This window comes from Humulus lupulus, chromosome 4 (genome assembly GCF_963169125.1).
Source record: "Humulus lupulus chromosome 4, drHumLupu1.1, whole genome shotgun sequence".
In the NCBI taxonomy this organism is placed as follows: Eukaryota; Viridiplantae; Streptophyta; class Magnoliopsida; order Rosales; family Cannabaceae; genus Humulus; species Humulus lupulus.
Window position 1 is genome coordinate 190,926,433 of NC_084796.1, and position 16,478 is coordinate 190,942,910.

Here is a 16,478-nt window from a genome sequence, read left to right on the forward strand (position 1 = left end):
CGAACTAAGTTTTTCAAAAAATTGTAACCAAAATGCGTAAGGGCAAGAAAAGGATCAATTAAATATGTTAAATCAAATTGTCTCGAGGTGGAAGCACCTCATGCAAAGGTTACACAAAAAATATTAAAAAATAGTGAAGGGAAAAAGAGAAGAAATGCCCTAAGCTCTGCCAGGTGGCCCCTTGGAGGTCACCGTCTCGCCTTGCTCAGCTGTGCCGGATCCTTCCCCGACCTTGGAGGGAGCTTCTTTATCAAGGCGAGCTTGGAACTTCACCAGCAAGCGCTCCCAGAGGCTCGCTGACAAGAAGGAGAAGTCAGCGTCTAGATTGTAGGCCTAGCAATGGTAGAACAGGTCTTCCAGGGACTTTTCCGAAGTTGTCTGCTTGGCCTCTAGGGCGGCCTGGGCCTCAACCTTCGCGGCATCTAGGTTTGTCCGCGAGGTGGCGAGGGAGGTCTCGAGCTCTTGGACCTTCGAGCGGGTTTTTTCCAACTCGGCCTGCGAGGCCGCCAAGGCATCCTTAGCTGCCTGCAGGGTAGTCTGGTGCTCGCTCCTCATGTCCTCGAGCTGAGTTTTGGTCCTGGCGATGCTTCGATGAAGGGCAACGGCGCTCTGGGAAGGTGAAAAGACAATTGCCTTAGAAAAAAGAGAGGAAAAATAGGGCAAAGTGTAATAATAAAAACCACAAAAAGGTTAGTTAGCTTACCGTCATGGCCATGCTCAGTGAAGACTCCAGCACGCCCACCGGGCTCATTGTCTCGATGGCCCGGAGCTCCTTCTCGGTGAACTTGTATATATGGCTGACGACGTAGTTCGCCGACTCATACACCGTTCCCCGGAAGGCCTCGGGGATCTTCCCCAGATCCTGGGGATTGACTGGGATGCGTACCTGGAAGGGTACCATCGCCGAAGTCCCAAGCTCCGTTCCTGCGTCCCGGGCGACGGCCGAAGCTCGCGGAGGGGGTGGAGGCATGTTACTTCCCCCTGCAGCAAGAGGAACCGCTCCCACGACCTGGGCAGCTGGGGCTTGCTCCTTCTCCTTTGCAGGAGACTTGGAGGGGGTCCCGGCGGCGTGCTTGGACGTCCGGAGCCTCTTCATTCTTGGCCCAGCAGCCCCTGCTGGGGGGTTCCCCCTGAAGAACGCACCTCGCAGGCTCTCCTCGGGCTGAGACATCTCTTCTGTAAAAACGAAAACATGGTTAGTACAAGAGTTAGCAATCATACAGAAACAGAAACAAAAGTGTAATGAGAAAAATTCAAGTATGTGTATACTAAAGGGAATCCTACCCCCCGAGCTAGAAGAAGAATCTAATTTGATTACTTCCCGAGCTGGCGCAGGTTCTGGGTCCGAGGCTGACTCAGGGCTAGATTCCTCTACATATTGCCTAAGCCCCGGAGCTACGGCACCCCTCCGGAGTGATGTCCATGACCGAAGGTTGGTCCCATACTCCTCGAATAGGATCGACCTAAAGGCTAGGGTGTTATCTACTACTACGGTACCCCTAGGCCGGCTATCTTGATAGTCCAACACGAGCCGGTCGACACAGTGGAGCAGGGTTGTGTTCAAGTCCGAATCACTTCGGTGATGATGGACGAGCTGCCTAGGATTGAACCTAGCTAGCCGGGGGTCTGCTGTGGCCCTATCTAGACTCCTAAACATGTAAGGGTTACCTTGGCCAGAAGGACCCGCGGCTGCTCTGGATTGGATCCTCTCCTCGCCCGTCCTCTGGGCGACCTCCAAAGCCCGCTTCCTGTTCCTCACGAGGGGAACTTCGTCATCCTCGTCCTCCTCATCTTCATCTCCCGCGTCCTCCTCCACGATGATGGGTCTGGTGTCGCGAGCTGGGGGAAGCCCCCGGGGCCTCCTGAGGTTCAAGGTCTAATTTGGGAAAATCAGCTTGCAGGCTACCATTGTCTCGTCTGTTACGAGCACGCGGTAATCTTTCTCACTGGGGGGCAAGCCTGCCAGTGTCTCGTATTGGGCCCCGAGGGTCACAGATTTCTCTATCCTCGCGAAGATGGCTGCAGGATTAGTCTAAGTCAGAAAGGGATACGGGAGGAGCTAAAACGACACTTAACTTACGAGCTAAGGATGAAAAACACTTACGAGGACTATTGAAGTAGTGGAGCTCGTAGTTCCTGAACCCCGTCAACATGAAGAATTGATACTTGAAGTCGTTGGGGTGGCTGGGCAGTTCGATGACCGCAGCCGTATTGGGAAATCGAGTTAAGTAGTAAAACACGCCGCCTCGCTCCCGCTGGTCCGGGCTGGCCTTGAGGCAGAAGAAGTACAAAATGTCCGCTGGAGTGGGGACCTCCCACTCGTGCTTCAAAAATAAACATCTCAACCCCACCAACAACCAGTAAGAGTTGGGGGGAGGTGGAATGGGGCCAACTTCACATAATTTAGGAAGTCAGTGAAATACTGGTCCAGCGGGAGGAATGCCCCCGCCTTGAAATGCTCGCCGCTCCAGGCCGCGAATGCCTCGTCAAGTGGCGCGCAGCTCCGCTCGCCTTCCGCGGGAGGTCGGGCAACCACTGACACTCTCCCTAGCCCGATGTTGTGGGAGAGGAATATCTTATTGATCTTCGTCTGGTCGATGATTTTTGAGACGATCTTCTCCACCTCGAAGAACGCATCAAGAGCCACCTCGAGCTCCTGCTCCACTGCCGGCCCAAAGTTGGGGATCGGGGAGTCCGGCATCACCGCCTTTCCTTTGTCCTGCTGGGAGGTCGAGCTGCTGACGGTCTGCTTGGGGGCGTTCCTCTTCGGTGCCATCTGGTCGCCTAGTGAACAAAAGAAAATATTTCAGAAAAGGCGACCCAAGCATGAGGAAAAATCAAATGTTCTTTGCACGAGCTGCGGTAAGCCCAGCCCGTGGAGAGTGGGACCACGCGGTTCAATGAACACGCGCCTGTGCTCCCAACAGATCCCCGATTACTCGGAATTCGTGTGTCAGGAGGGTCAGGATAGAATTTTCCTTGGGGGGAAGGTTTCAGTAGGCAAAGATTGCAAAACCGCTTGTGAAGCGTGTCCCCTACACTACCCGGTTTCGCACCCAAAATTCCAAAACTCCTACCCATAAATTTTCCCCAGAAAATGCATCTTGTAAACCGTACTCCTAAACGATTTCATACAGCAAAATACCCTAAGCTAAAAGGCTTTCACCCTTCATACCCACAAAAACCAGTAAACCCTTGCATGTGGCTACAGTAAATATTTACCTAAGCTACAGTGAAAAATATTTTCAAAACACGGATGGTCAAGAGACTTACAGAGTGTTTGGTTGGGAGGTGAATGAAGGTGTCGCCTAGATTGGAGCTTCGTAGGAGTTGCTGTCTCCAAATATTCAAAGGAATCCTCAGGCCTGAGCTTCTTGAACACTGAGAATGGCGGTCGCAGAGAAGAGGGTTTCTTTTTTCTTCTGAGATGAAGAGAGAAGAAGGAAAGAAGTTCTGAGAAATATCAAATGAAAGGGTGGCCCATGCGTAGGGTGGCCACCCCTTTTATATACGTGAAGGATCACGTATAGAGGGCTGTTGGATGGCCTTGATGTGGGATCCAAGGCCCTCCACTCGAAATACAAAACGACAGCTGGGCATAGGCTAGGCCATTAAATGCGGTTCTCGGAAGACACACCATCACCAACCACAATGTTCCACGTATTAGGAGCATGCGTCAAGTGTGGAATGCGCAGGGTTCATGGGGAAGCTTAAAAGCCCCTACTGTGGCCTTGTGCGACGTCGTTTACCACGAGCAGGGGCTTGGGGGGCAGATGTATGCCCTAGTTTTCCCACGGGCTGATTAGCGAGCTGAGCTGCGGCGTAATCATGATTACCTCGTGGATATCCCCAAAACCGGAGCTGCCGTCATAAGATCATACCTCCTTAGCTCGAGATAACCAAGGGTTCGCCAAGATTGCCTAAGACTTGAGTCCGGACTCTGAAGGCCGAATGTCGAGTTAGGTATCAAGCTCGTGGTACGAGCTAGATATGGAGGCTATGACTCTTTGTAAAGTCAACACACACAAGGTAAACGTGCATATATCAGACATCACGTGTCTAATATGCCCCTGACTTCTCGGACACGCAGCAGGAATGTGCGTATTCAGACACCCACGACTGGGTTGGGCCGTGCGGCCCATTATCTCTTTACCTATCGATTTGACCACACTTATGTGTCAGGTTTAGGAATTAATCATGAATGTCACAGAATTGATGCGATAGGTAAGAAGGTCACGGGATGACCTTCTTACCAACTCCCAGGTGCCTTCTCCTATAAATATGGGGACCCTGGGAGTTAATAGGGGTTGGATTATCTCTTGTAAGAAATACCCTGTGATCAAATATCCAGTATATAGCAATAATACTGACTAGTGGAGTAGGAGGATTTTAACCTTCGAACCACTTAAAAAACGTGTCTTGAGCCACCATTTCACTTTTCCAAGATCATATATATGTTACAGTTCAACATTAGCACTAATCCCTTTCTCTTATTTTCTTAATTACCTGTTGGCGAAGAACCGCATCAACAAGGAGAAAGGTAAACATTTAAGTATTGACAAAACAAGTGTGATATCTCTCACAATTCAGGGCCAATTTAAGAAGCATACATAGCCATTGAGTTGTTAGTGTGACCATTTTCTATTAGTATACATTATAGATTCAATCTATTGTACTCACTTTGTTTGGACCTACTTATAGGCTATATAGATCGTAAGAATACACCATACCATCATATGGCTACGTACTTTCAAATTTGGGTTATAATTAATTGAAGAAATTACACTTTTTAATTGTAATTTTATTCCACCATACCATCATATTCTTACCAGTTTTTTTTCCTTAAAAGTCTTGGCAGTTTTCCCTCTACGAGCTTATTACTCTCTTGAATAAATAAAAGCATTTCATTTCTTGGTTTTCTTTTAAATTATGGCTTTCTATTTTCTGTTATACTAATCATATCAGCCCCGGTTTCTTATGGATTGAGCATGCATTTTTAACATCATTTTTAACAAAACAAGTGTTATATATCTCACAATTCAGAGCCAATTTAAGAAGCATACATAGCCATTGAGTTTCATAGATTTGTAATTTTGAGTCAGATTTTATATTATATTCTCTGTCTATACACGATTGTAAGGGATTGCTGATGATTTCGGTCTTCTTATTATGTAAGTTTTGTAGTATTGATCTCAGAATGAATCCTTCTCTAAGTCTTAGTTCTGTATTCAGTTTCTAGTTTAGTTAATGCTCTCCTTCAGTTGCACTAAAGAATTAGAGAATGATTCATTTTGAGATCAATATTAAAGATAATAAATAGTAAAATATTGTGTACAATTTCTGAATGTGTAAATTACTTTTGTTTTTGTGGCTTGAAAAGCTTGTTTGCATTTTATTATGGAGATTTATGTGGAAATCAGTAAGGCAGACTGAGTTTCACTTATTTTAGATAGATTTTCCTTTGATTGAAAACCTTACAGTAATTTTTGAGGAACCAAATACTACAGAGAACTACTGAAATTCCTCATTATTAATTAATAGACAATGCTGGTATAGACCAAAACCCTAAACATTACAAGGTTGAGTTAGATTGAGAGGCTCCCCTTTCCCAAAGATTGCCAAATTCTTCTCTAAGTAAATCTCACTCTCTATCTACAATATCTTCCCAACCTAACATCCCAAACAACTTCTAACACAAGTCTTTCTTATTGGAGGCTTATCTAAATGCTTATCTAGTTATCTTATTGGAGGCTTATCTAAACACAAGTCTTCACCACCATTTTTTGTTAATTCTGCTGGTTTATTTTCTATCCATTTAATAGTCTCTAGTTCAAGAGATTCTAGTGTTGTTTTTAATTTGAAAATCAGATTCTAAAATGGTAGCCACTAACTAATTGGGTTTGGATCCAAGACAAGATTTTAGCTTAGGTTATGGAAATTTTGTTATGGAAATTAAATCTAATCTATACATATGCAAATAATGAAAACAATATGACTAAATGAAAAATTTAATCTATACATATAATGAAAAATCTAATCTATACATATAAAAGCTTACCTAACCATCTATCAATACCAAGTCAAAAAATTCAAACAACACACAATAAGTTTTCTTCCTTATATCACCGCAGCACACAAACAAATTTTCCAGAACCTACTTCTCTAATACACACAAGTTTTCAACCTTCCGTTATCACCGCAGCACACAATTTTAATCTCAGAACCTACTTCTCTATGGATGAATATTTAAGATATTCAAACTCTAACATTTTTAAGATATTAATAATAAGAGTTAAAAGAACAAATTCCGTACCTCTTGCAAATTAACTTTGCCAATTCTATCCCCAACGTAAAGAATATAATCAATACCTAAAAGATTAATACAAAATTAAAATTTTTCAATAGATATTAAAACAGCCTTTGAAATCCAAAATTTATCTAATTCGATCTTAAAATTTGGGGATAAAATATATACACACATTTACTTTAAAGGCATTTTAAGTATGACTTAGTAAATTTTGACAAAATGGATAGGAGAGTGTACCTATTTCACACAATACAACAGTAAGTTTTGATCGTTTTCTAAATATATGGGATTAAATGGTAATTTTTCCATAATTAAATTGTTTCTTTCCAGGGATGATTGAGATGTTATTATCCAATAATTTTTTTTCTAGGGAATGCCAGAGTATATTCAGTATATACTCTGGCTGAAATTACAGACAGAAATTGAAAGGGTAAAGGCTGAACTGAAATTTAGAAGTGATAACCAAAATCTAGGCAAAGTAAATGAGAAATGACAAGCAGGGAAAATGAGTTCATCAAGCGTAGCTAATGAATGAAAATGAGAAATAACCAACAGAATATAAGCCGTAAAAAAAAGAACTTAGAAGTGATATTCTTTCGAGGCAAAGTAAGTGAGACATAAATTCATCAAGCGTAGCTAAAAATGAGAAATAACCAGCAGAATATAGGCAGTAAAAAAAAGAGCTTAGAAGTGACATTCTTTCTAGGCAAAGTACAGATATAAAGATTGTAAGAACCCAAACTATAAAAATTGGGAGCTGATATTCTTTCAAAACATCAATTAGGATCAAAATTTTATATGCATTGTTAAAGTTCATTAATATGGATTCATATTTCCAATCAAACTTGTATGTTTCAATCTAATCCATGCAACTTTCAAAAAAATAATTCCCTACAACTGTCATCACCACTCACTAACCATGTATAAACTGGTAAATGCCCAAATAAAAACTCAAAATAAACTGGTAAAGTTGATAAATGAACTCAAGAACAGTTCATCAACACTTGTTTTTTGCCCCCAATTAAAATTACTCATTTTTTTGCCCCCAAAAATAAATGTTTATGCTCTCTTGTAAACAAAATGATTGGCTGAACCTTAACTCTTTTTTAACTTTACATTGAGTTTTTCATATTAATTTTTCTATTTCAAGTAAATAGGCATGCTGAATCTAATAAATAAAATTTTCTACATAAGCCTTCTTTAGTACATAAAAAGTTAGTCTAATAAATAAAAGCTTGAGCAGATACTACTCAGATATTCTATTCGCTTCTATTTTATCTAATAAAATAAAAGACACAGTTCAATTCTATAATAAATGAATGGATACAAAGAATATCATTTCTATTAACAAGTTATAGACTGGTAGACATGGAGAAACAAAAGTTCTTACTACTTCTAAATGGAGAGAATCTTCTTGGTCTCTCTCTCCAATTGCTGACTCAATTATTGAAGACTTTTGCTAAATTAAATAAGCTGAGATAAAATAGTTGCACCACTCCATCACCTCAAAACATATCATCTATGCTGGAAACAGCCACCAGAGCCACCTTGGCTCCGTCAAGTAAGACTCTCCTCGGCTCACTATGGCTTTAGCCTAACCCTCGACTGACTCTTCTAGGACAAGTCACCCCAAATTTATGTCCTATTCAGCCAGATTTCACAGACCAATCATAATTACAATTTAAGTACAAATTAAGTTACAAACTCATGCTTCACAAAAAATATATTGAATATAAATCCATATACATATATAATTGATAAATTACTACATGTTCACGTGAGATTTTGGTCCCAATGAGCCCAGGTGTTATGCCAATGATTGAACCAACTTCATTTCTCAGTGTCTCACAAAAATGCAGCCTTGCTTGCCTAAGTATATATAACAGAGAATACTATAATTTACACACAAAAAATAGGGCATTCTACAGTCCCAAACATTAAGCAAACTCTCATATAGATTAAAGACCAAACATATTGGTAAGAGTATCACATGCACCCAAACATTTTTCATGGACAGCTTCTCTGTTCTTATATCAGATAAAGTATAATAAAATGGTTTAAATTGAGGAAAATGGATTGACAATATATCAAGAACAAACTGAACAAAGTACTTATAGATAGATTAGGAAAGAACATCATAGTGAATAGGGAATATTGATTGAACCAGCACCTAGTCTCATTAAAAAAAAACAGCAAGTGCATCAGATGAGGTCTGGACTTAACAAAGCAGCAATGTGTACTACTAGGAAGGATGAAGCAATGTGTTAAAGAAAATACAAGTCATTCAGGAATTTAATCAAACATATTCTATGCACACATTATCACATCAAGAGAATCAGAAAAAACTTCATAGATTATTATGCAAACATGTGTTTATGAAAAAACACACATATATTTGTGTAAAAATATGCAGTAAATTCAAAATAAAAGATTTAACATAATCAACCATAGATAAATCTTTAAAAATAATTAGTAAACTCAAAACCTTAAAGAAATATGAAACACACAAGTTATTCTCAAAAGTAAAATAATCAAATTTATAAACCCATTTTTAAATGAAAATAAAATCTTATCTCGGCATCACTCAACAACCCAAACATTGATATGAAGAAGACACCACCCTTTGCCCTTTGAGCCACTACCACGAACCCTCACCACCACCACCATCACGCCTACAAACCTGCATAACGCAAACCCAAACAGAAGAAAAATAATTAGAATAGCCCGTCCACAGCCAAGAACCATCGTCAACCCAGATGAGGAAAAAGAGAAAAGCAAATAGAATCAAACTTAGTGACTGAATTAATAGAATCAATTCTCATTAAAGAAGTAATGATACAAAAGAGTATATATACAGAAAAGACCAAAACTAATAAAGTAAGTAATCTACAAAATAACAATAATTAGTTACAATGAACAACTAACTAACCAAAACAGTTAGTGTTGTTGGGAAAGCATTATATGGGCATAATTGTTGTAGTGTTGGCATAATGCAGAACAAAATTTCTAATAAATGGTCTGAATACAAGCGGATTTATAGAAACATAGATAACAAAATTTAAAGCATTAAAGAGGGCTGCCTTTGACCAAACACCTTAACTACAGCCACTATATAGCCAGGATATTATTTTTGCCAAACACCTTAACTACAGTCACTATATAGCCAGAATAAACACCTATCCAACTTTGTTTGGCAAAAATAATATCCTTAACAATTCGGACAACTTAAATATGTGGAGAATGAGAATTGCTGATGAACTATACAAAACCAGTATGATAAGGATGTACATTGTAACTGTATATATAATTATATATATATTTGGGAGTGAGACTGCTAGCAACACTCTTCTTCCTAATCTCTCTCTCTCTCTCTCTCGTTTCTTAGCATGTAGAAAAGAAAAAGTTAGTATCCTAATACAGGATTGTTGGATGCGGTCTGATCAAAATCCTGTATGAATTTATGTCAGAAAACAAGATACAGGATTCAACTGAATACCCCTTGAAACTCTAGCATAAACCAGACATAAAATAGTTCACATGTTTTATGCTAATTCTTTTACAAAGAACCAAGCAAAAAACACTCAAGCTCTCTTCTATTCATTCTCTTTACATGTACAATCATCCTAGAGATCCAACTCCATCTAGACCATTTTATCCCAATGCCCTTCCTTCAAAATAAGAAAAATCCTAGTGAACTATGAAACTCATATTTTATATAACAATCATTATTAAAGATGCATAAAATATTATCGTTATTCTGTATAGTGTAACTAGTTACACAGAAAGGTGACTAAATTAAAGACTTCCCAATAAAGGACTTTTTTTAAACTATGGCTACCAGTCACTCTTCTCTTCATGATTAATATTATTAAGCATGCCAATCAAACATTTATCAATAGATTACAAATGGAAACTATCAAAGGTAGACAAAATAAACGTTGAAGGAAGATAACTTTGTGTGACAAAAAACCAAAATTCTATCTTGAAATCAAGGTAGCTGAGTACAATGATATGTTAGAAGAACAGAATAATAGAACCAATTAAGCAATTGTACAAAGAAAAAAGTTTGTTCAGAACAAAATATATCAAAGGACTTAGGATGATGGGGCTTGCAGCAAGCAATAAGCGAGAAAAACTGCTATCATTGCCCATAAGCCCCTATATGAAAGAGTAGACATAGAGTTTTAAAACAAATTACACCAACTATTAAAGTAGAAACTACATAAATAGGTAAACAAAAATAACAAATAAGAGCCTACCTTTTAACTGATGTAACAACATCTCCAGATGCACTGCCTTCTGATCCAAGACCCCGCTTACCCAACTAGTAAATGCATCAAGAAAATAAAAAGCAAAAACAATCTCTTAGTACTTCATGAGAATGATCAAGAAACAAAAATACTGTATCATTATTTTGCAACTTCAGAAGTTCAATCTTCCAACTTCTAGATAGCCATAAGTTATCCACCACCCAGTAAAGTCCCCATCCTAAGAGAAACCAGTAAAATCCAACAATAAAAAAGATAGATGCAACTAGCAGCGATTGCAGAAGACATAAAACTCCTAAAAGGAACGCAACCTTTTGTTCAGGTAAAAATATAGTGATCAACCTGAAAGATAATAGTAAAGGTGAAGAACATTTAAGTCACGATCTACCATCAGTGTAATCTTCCACAAATGTATTGCAGCACTATTTAATTAGCAAAGAATTGCATAATTGGTATAAATAAAAAAATCACTGTCAACATGGGAAGTCTTAAATGGCAGAACTCTCACATGAGAAAGCATGCACCGATAAGTAACATCGAAATGGTCCGAGGCTTGTATGCCCATGCTGTCCATGGATCAAGGTCATCAGTAGCACTAAAATGATTAACATCACCATTTTCTCGACTACTATGATGGTTTGCCCGTAATCTCCTATCACCATTAGGCTCCATGGGCTGACCGTCAGAGAAGTTCAGCTCCCTACAAATTTAGCATAAAAATACAGCATAAGAAAGGTAAAGTTTGCATTAACTGAAAATGAATTATCCAATAAAGAAAAAGATAGGGATTAAATGAGAGTGGAATCAGTGGATGACCATAAAAATCTGAAAACAAAAAACATAGAGAAAGCTGTAATAATTTGTTCAATTTTCAAGGCCCCATTTGTAGATAACAGTTCATTACTTTGAATGCTATGACAGTTGCATTTAATGCCTACAATATAATACCACTAAGGCCTACATGTTTGAAACATATATTCCATGAAAACATGAGAGATTAGTCAGGCCATAAATCAAATCCAGTTTGCCCGACATGTAGGTACAGTCCCTACAAGTTGTACTAAAATCAAACACCATTCTATATAAAGTCATAACCACTTCAACACTAAATTCCACAATCCTACATATATTAGCATACCGATCATCGTGCCATCTATCACACTCTTCTACATAAAGTAAACCCACTTCTATACTAAATTCCACCTGGAAAAAATGCATTTATATGATTGAAAAATACTTTTCCAAGTAGAAATAACAAATCCCAAAAAACTCTCCTTAAAATTCACCCTCGATTAAAACCACGTCATATAAAACCAGACCAAAAAGATAAAATTCTGGCGCACTAACAAGAAACAATCATTGGGACATGTTTCACAGCCTCCTATACTATCCAACACATCTATAAATTAAGGCCATGTTTACTTCAACTATAATAAACTATGACAACCTGAAAATATAATTAGTATCTCAATTAACTCTTCTAATTATATATCCCAAACACTACAAAAAACTTCATACAATAAATAAAAGAAATCTATAAAAAGGCACCTACATGCTGTTATATATACAATATAACGGATTATACATGGCTATTCGCTATTTTTTTTTTTAAGCAAAACCAACGTACCAGTTTATACGAAGCAAAACCCCTCTGCAAGATAAGGCATTTTAAGAAAACATTAAGGAGAAAACTACCAAGTTATTTCTAACATGATAAACCACTAACCCAGTTAATATGTGAGGTTTATGATTAAATAAGAATCCAACAACAGGATATAGGGGGGAGACTAAAAAAACTAGAAACATCTACCAACACTTCTGATACATCTCTCATCATTTGAAAATCAACCTGGGTCGTTAACAAAGGATAGTGATAATCTAAAACTCGAGTGACCCCTGGCCATGCTCTGGTAAAATTACTTGGCTGGACCACACCAAGAATCTGCTTCATTTAGTCCTTTGAAGTTATAACAAGCAATCCTAAAGCGCCAATGAGAATATACTTGATAATGGGATTTTCGGTCATAATAATAGTTACCCAGCCAACATAAGGTAAGAACCCTACAGCTCTGCCCATGATATGGTGCCGCTAAAGCCAGAGCTGGCCATGAGCATACAATAGCCTGTCATCCCCATAATTATTATCTCCTTTTGTTAGGACATCAACTTCTTCAGTATCCTTTCATTCGTGAACCTTGATGACACGATGCACAATTGGAATTTCACGGCCATCAACATTAAAAACAACAATCTCCCCGGCACGAATAGGTTCCTTACTCATGTGTAAGAACAATATATCCCCCCTCTTGAAGCCCGGTTCCATGCTTCCAGATAGAACAACTACAACAAGTGACTCACTGCCGGTCATGCACATCAATGCCTTCCATATTATAAACGCAGAAGTAACGATCAAGCCAAGACTGATGGTCTGAGTGAGGAGCTGGCGGATCTGAATGGACTTGATTGAGTCGATAGATTCACCAATCCAACCCATTTTTCTTCAGAAAATTTTCTCCGCTTTCCATGGCTATTCGCTATATTGATGAAGAAAAGTACCCTTACCCGGAAAGAAATCACACACAAACCCACCAAGCTAATAAAATTAAGAATTAAATCTCACATGCATATATAGCACAAGAACCAAATACTACCATAGAGCTATATAATTCAAAATTTTCGTTGAACTAATTCACCTAGAGTAAAAGCATTGGAATCCAAAACTGACTTAACAATTAAGCTAATAACATATAAGAGGAAAAAGAATAAGAGAACATCAAACTAATTAAAGCAAAAAAGCTATGAAATCTTCACACGTGCAACTATGAATTAATCTTTTCAATCAAAGAAAGAACCCATTACAAAAGTCATCATCATACAATTGATCAAAAGTTAAAACCATTGCATGTAATAACAATACATCAAGATCGTAATGATGCTAATAATGATAATTAGATATAAATAAAGCATGATTATTAAACTTTAGCATGAATGAAATAAAAAGAACCCCCAAAAATAAAAAGAAATAAATACATACGGACAATGATTCACAGATTGATATACACACATATATACATATACATATATATACATATATAGAGAGACAGAAAGAGAGAAAGGGGGGGGGGGGAGGGGAATATAGAGAAAAAGGCATGTAGAGTGAGATAGAGATACTTACGTAAAGATGGAGAGAGAAGAAGAGGTGAGACTGACAAAGAAATCCTGGGAGTACGATTAGAGGGACCAGGAGATCCTGAGCCGTCGGATCAGAAGCTTGATAAATTCCCAACCGAAAATGCAGTCGAAGAGAGAGTGAGAGAAAGAAAAGAGTTATTATCAATGGAGAAGATGACCGATAAACACTCCAAATTGAATATTTTTCTTCTTTCTCTTTAAAATTTCAAAAATGGGTATTGAGAAAATGGAATCTTTAATTCCTATATAGACAGCAAGGGATTGACATCGAAGACACCATGGCCGAAGAAGAAAACGAGTGGTCGAAGCCGAAGCAGGGGATTGACTTCTTCTTCTGAAAACGAAGAAGGAATTAGTCTGAAAAAATATAACTTTTACAAGTGGCGGGCACCCAAAATAAATTACCGCCTCTTTTTTCACATATATGTATATATCATAATAATTTTTCATTAGTATTATATCCATGTGTTATGGAAATAGGTATGTGGTGTAGTGCCTGTTGAAAAAGCAAACCCCCAAAAGAGAGCTCATCTCGTTCCAAAAATCAAGCTAAACCAGGGCAATTCCCTAGGAAAGAACAAATGAATCATGTCCCAAGACGAGATCATCTGAACAATGCGTAGGGGAAGCTCCCGCAGGGTACTAAGCCCCGGAACGTCCCCAGACAGGACGATCAGAGACGGTGCTTTTATCCCAGCACCTCCATGAACAAGGATCACAGAGGGTGTAAACACAGAGAAGAGCCAGAACCAATCAGTTTGGGAGATGACACTTCCCGAGTGGACTTATGCGACGACCTCAACGCCCGAAAGGTGTGGTCCCACAAAGAAATGATTCGCCCTCGAGGAGGCAAATTGAGGAATAACCTCAACAACAGGAGGAATGAAAGAGTCCCCCTGGACGATGGAATGGCCAGGAAATTCATGGAACAGCTGGCTGCTCTTAGAAAGGTCACGGACTGCCTGATCCAAAAGCAAGAAGGCAGAGGTTCTAATTCTGAAGAAGAAGAAAAAGAACCATGCGCCAAGCACATCCTGGACGTCGTGCTATCCAAAGGGTTCAAGATGTCGGATATACCCGCCTATACTTGGAACACTGACTTCAATGATCACTTGTCTCGCTACAATCTCCTGATGACTGTAGCCCATGTCTATGACAACGACATGTGCCTATGTTTCTCAATCACTCTGGCTGGACTCGCAGAAGAGTGATGGAAAAGACTTAAGACGAGGTCGATCTAGTCTTGGTTTGGATTGCAATTAGCGTTCCATAAACAGTTCGCGGTCGCCATAAAGCTAGACATGGAAGTCAGCGCACTGGCCAACATCAAATAGCATCCCACAAAGACTCTTAGGGCTTACATCCAACGCTTCATGAAGGAAGCCTCAAAAACTAAGGTGGATGACGGACAATGCTTGGTAGCTCTCCAATCTGGAATTAGAGCTGGATCCCCTCTCTGAGACAACATGCAACGCAATAAGGCGATCACCTATGAAGAATTCATCAGAAGGGGACAAGGTTTCATCAATTGGAAGGAAGATATAATCCAAGCCTTTGGGTGGCAGCCAGCAACCTAGGAAATAGCACAAACCTTCACCAGATATGGAACACAATATCTGGCAAATATCTACCCGGCAACACTAGCGGCATCCGGATCTGTTGGGGCCCTTGGGATGCCATTCATGACCCCAACGGTCTATGGGTCAACTTCGACGAGATATGCTCCATCTCCATCAACCCCATTCTCCGGGTACGGAGTGGCACCCTCTGGGTATAGTGCCGCTCTCAGGGGTGCCCAACTGCCTTAGGTTGAAGCAGCTGAGGAATGCATAAACCCTTCCCGGGGAAAGAGATCACGCAAAAGTCAGAACCAATCTGAGCCCTCAAATAAGGGAAAGAGGGGGTACGAGCCCCAATTCTCAAAGTATACCAACTTGGTAGAAACTCGAGAAAACATCTAACTTGCAATAGGCAATGTAGTCCATTACCGGAAACCAAGCCACATGTTCAAAGCAGAAAAAATTCAAGGAACACCAGCAAAAGGTGTGCTTCCACCAGGACGTAGGCCACATGAACGAGGAATGTCGTCAGCTAAAGGATGAGAACGAGAGCCTGATCAAACGGGGAAATCTCCACCAATGGGTCAGGATGCCAATGGCAGTTACGAGAATGCCAGTAGCTCCCAGAAAACCTTTGGCCCCGGGTGCCCAAGGGTCATATCGAACTCCTCAGGGAAGGTACGCTCGTGGATTGGCAGCACAGGCCATTCAGGGGGCCCCAATAGTGCAATCACCTGGAGGCCCTATGGCTCCTAAGCTCGAGATGCCATATCCTCCCGGAACCGTGCCTCCTATGGTAGATGGCCACGTGGCCACCATATCAAGAGGCCTGTACCAAGGAGGACCATCTTGGAACAATTCGAAAAGGTACCTTAGCAAGCTCGATCACGACCATGAGGTGTGCGCCTTGGTCCGAACTACAGCAATAGGGTATCCCGAGTGTTGGTAGATGATAGGAGCTCTGTCAATGTCCTATTCAAGCAGACATTCACAGCGATTGGCCTAATAGAGGCAGATCTAATTTCCTGCCCAACATAGATCTACGGCTTCAATGGGCTACCCGTGACATTGGGGAACGAGGTTCAGGGCTCATTCAAGTATTGCACTTTCATAGCGGTGGACTACCCCATTGCGTACAATGTGATCTTTGAT

The 16,478-nt window shown here is 40.0% G+C and overlaps 1 long non-coding RNA gene and 1 pseudogene across 1 annotated transcript; both read right to left on the bottom strand.

Moving 5' to 3' along the window:
* Positions 1-11,077: 11,077 nt before the first annotated feature.
* On the bottom strand, positions 11,078-14,003 carry LOC133829341 (uncharacterized). The gene is made up of 2 exons (XR_009891700.1): positions 13,751-14,003; positions 11,078-11,275 (listed from the first exon to the last, which is right to left on the bottom strand). It is a non-coding gene; the product is annotated as an uncharacterized LOC133829341 (long non-coding RNA).
* On the bottom strand, positions 12,255-13,217 carry LOC133831071 (uncharacterized; annotated as a pseudogene).
* Positions 14,004-16,478: the final 2,475 nt, after the last annotated feature.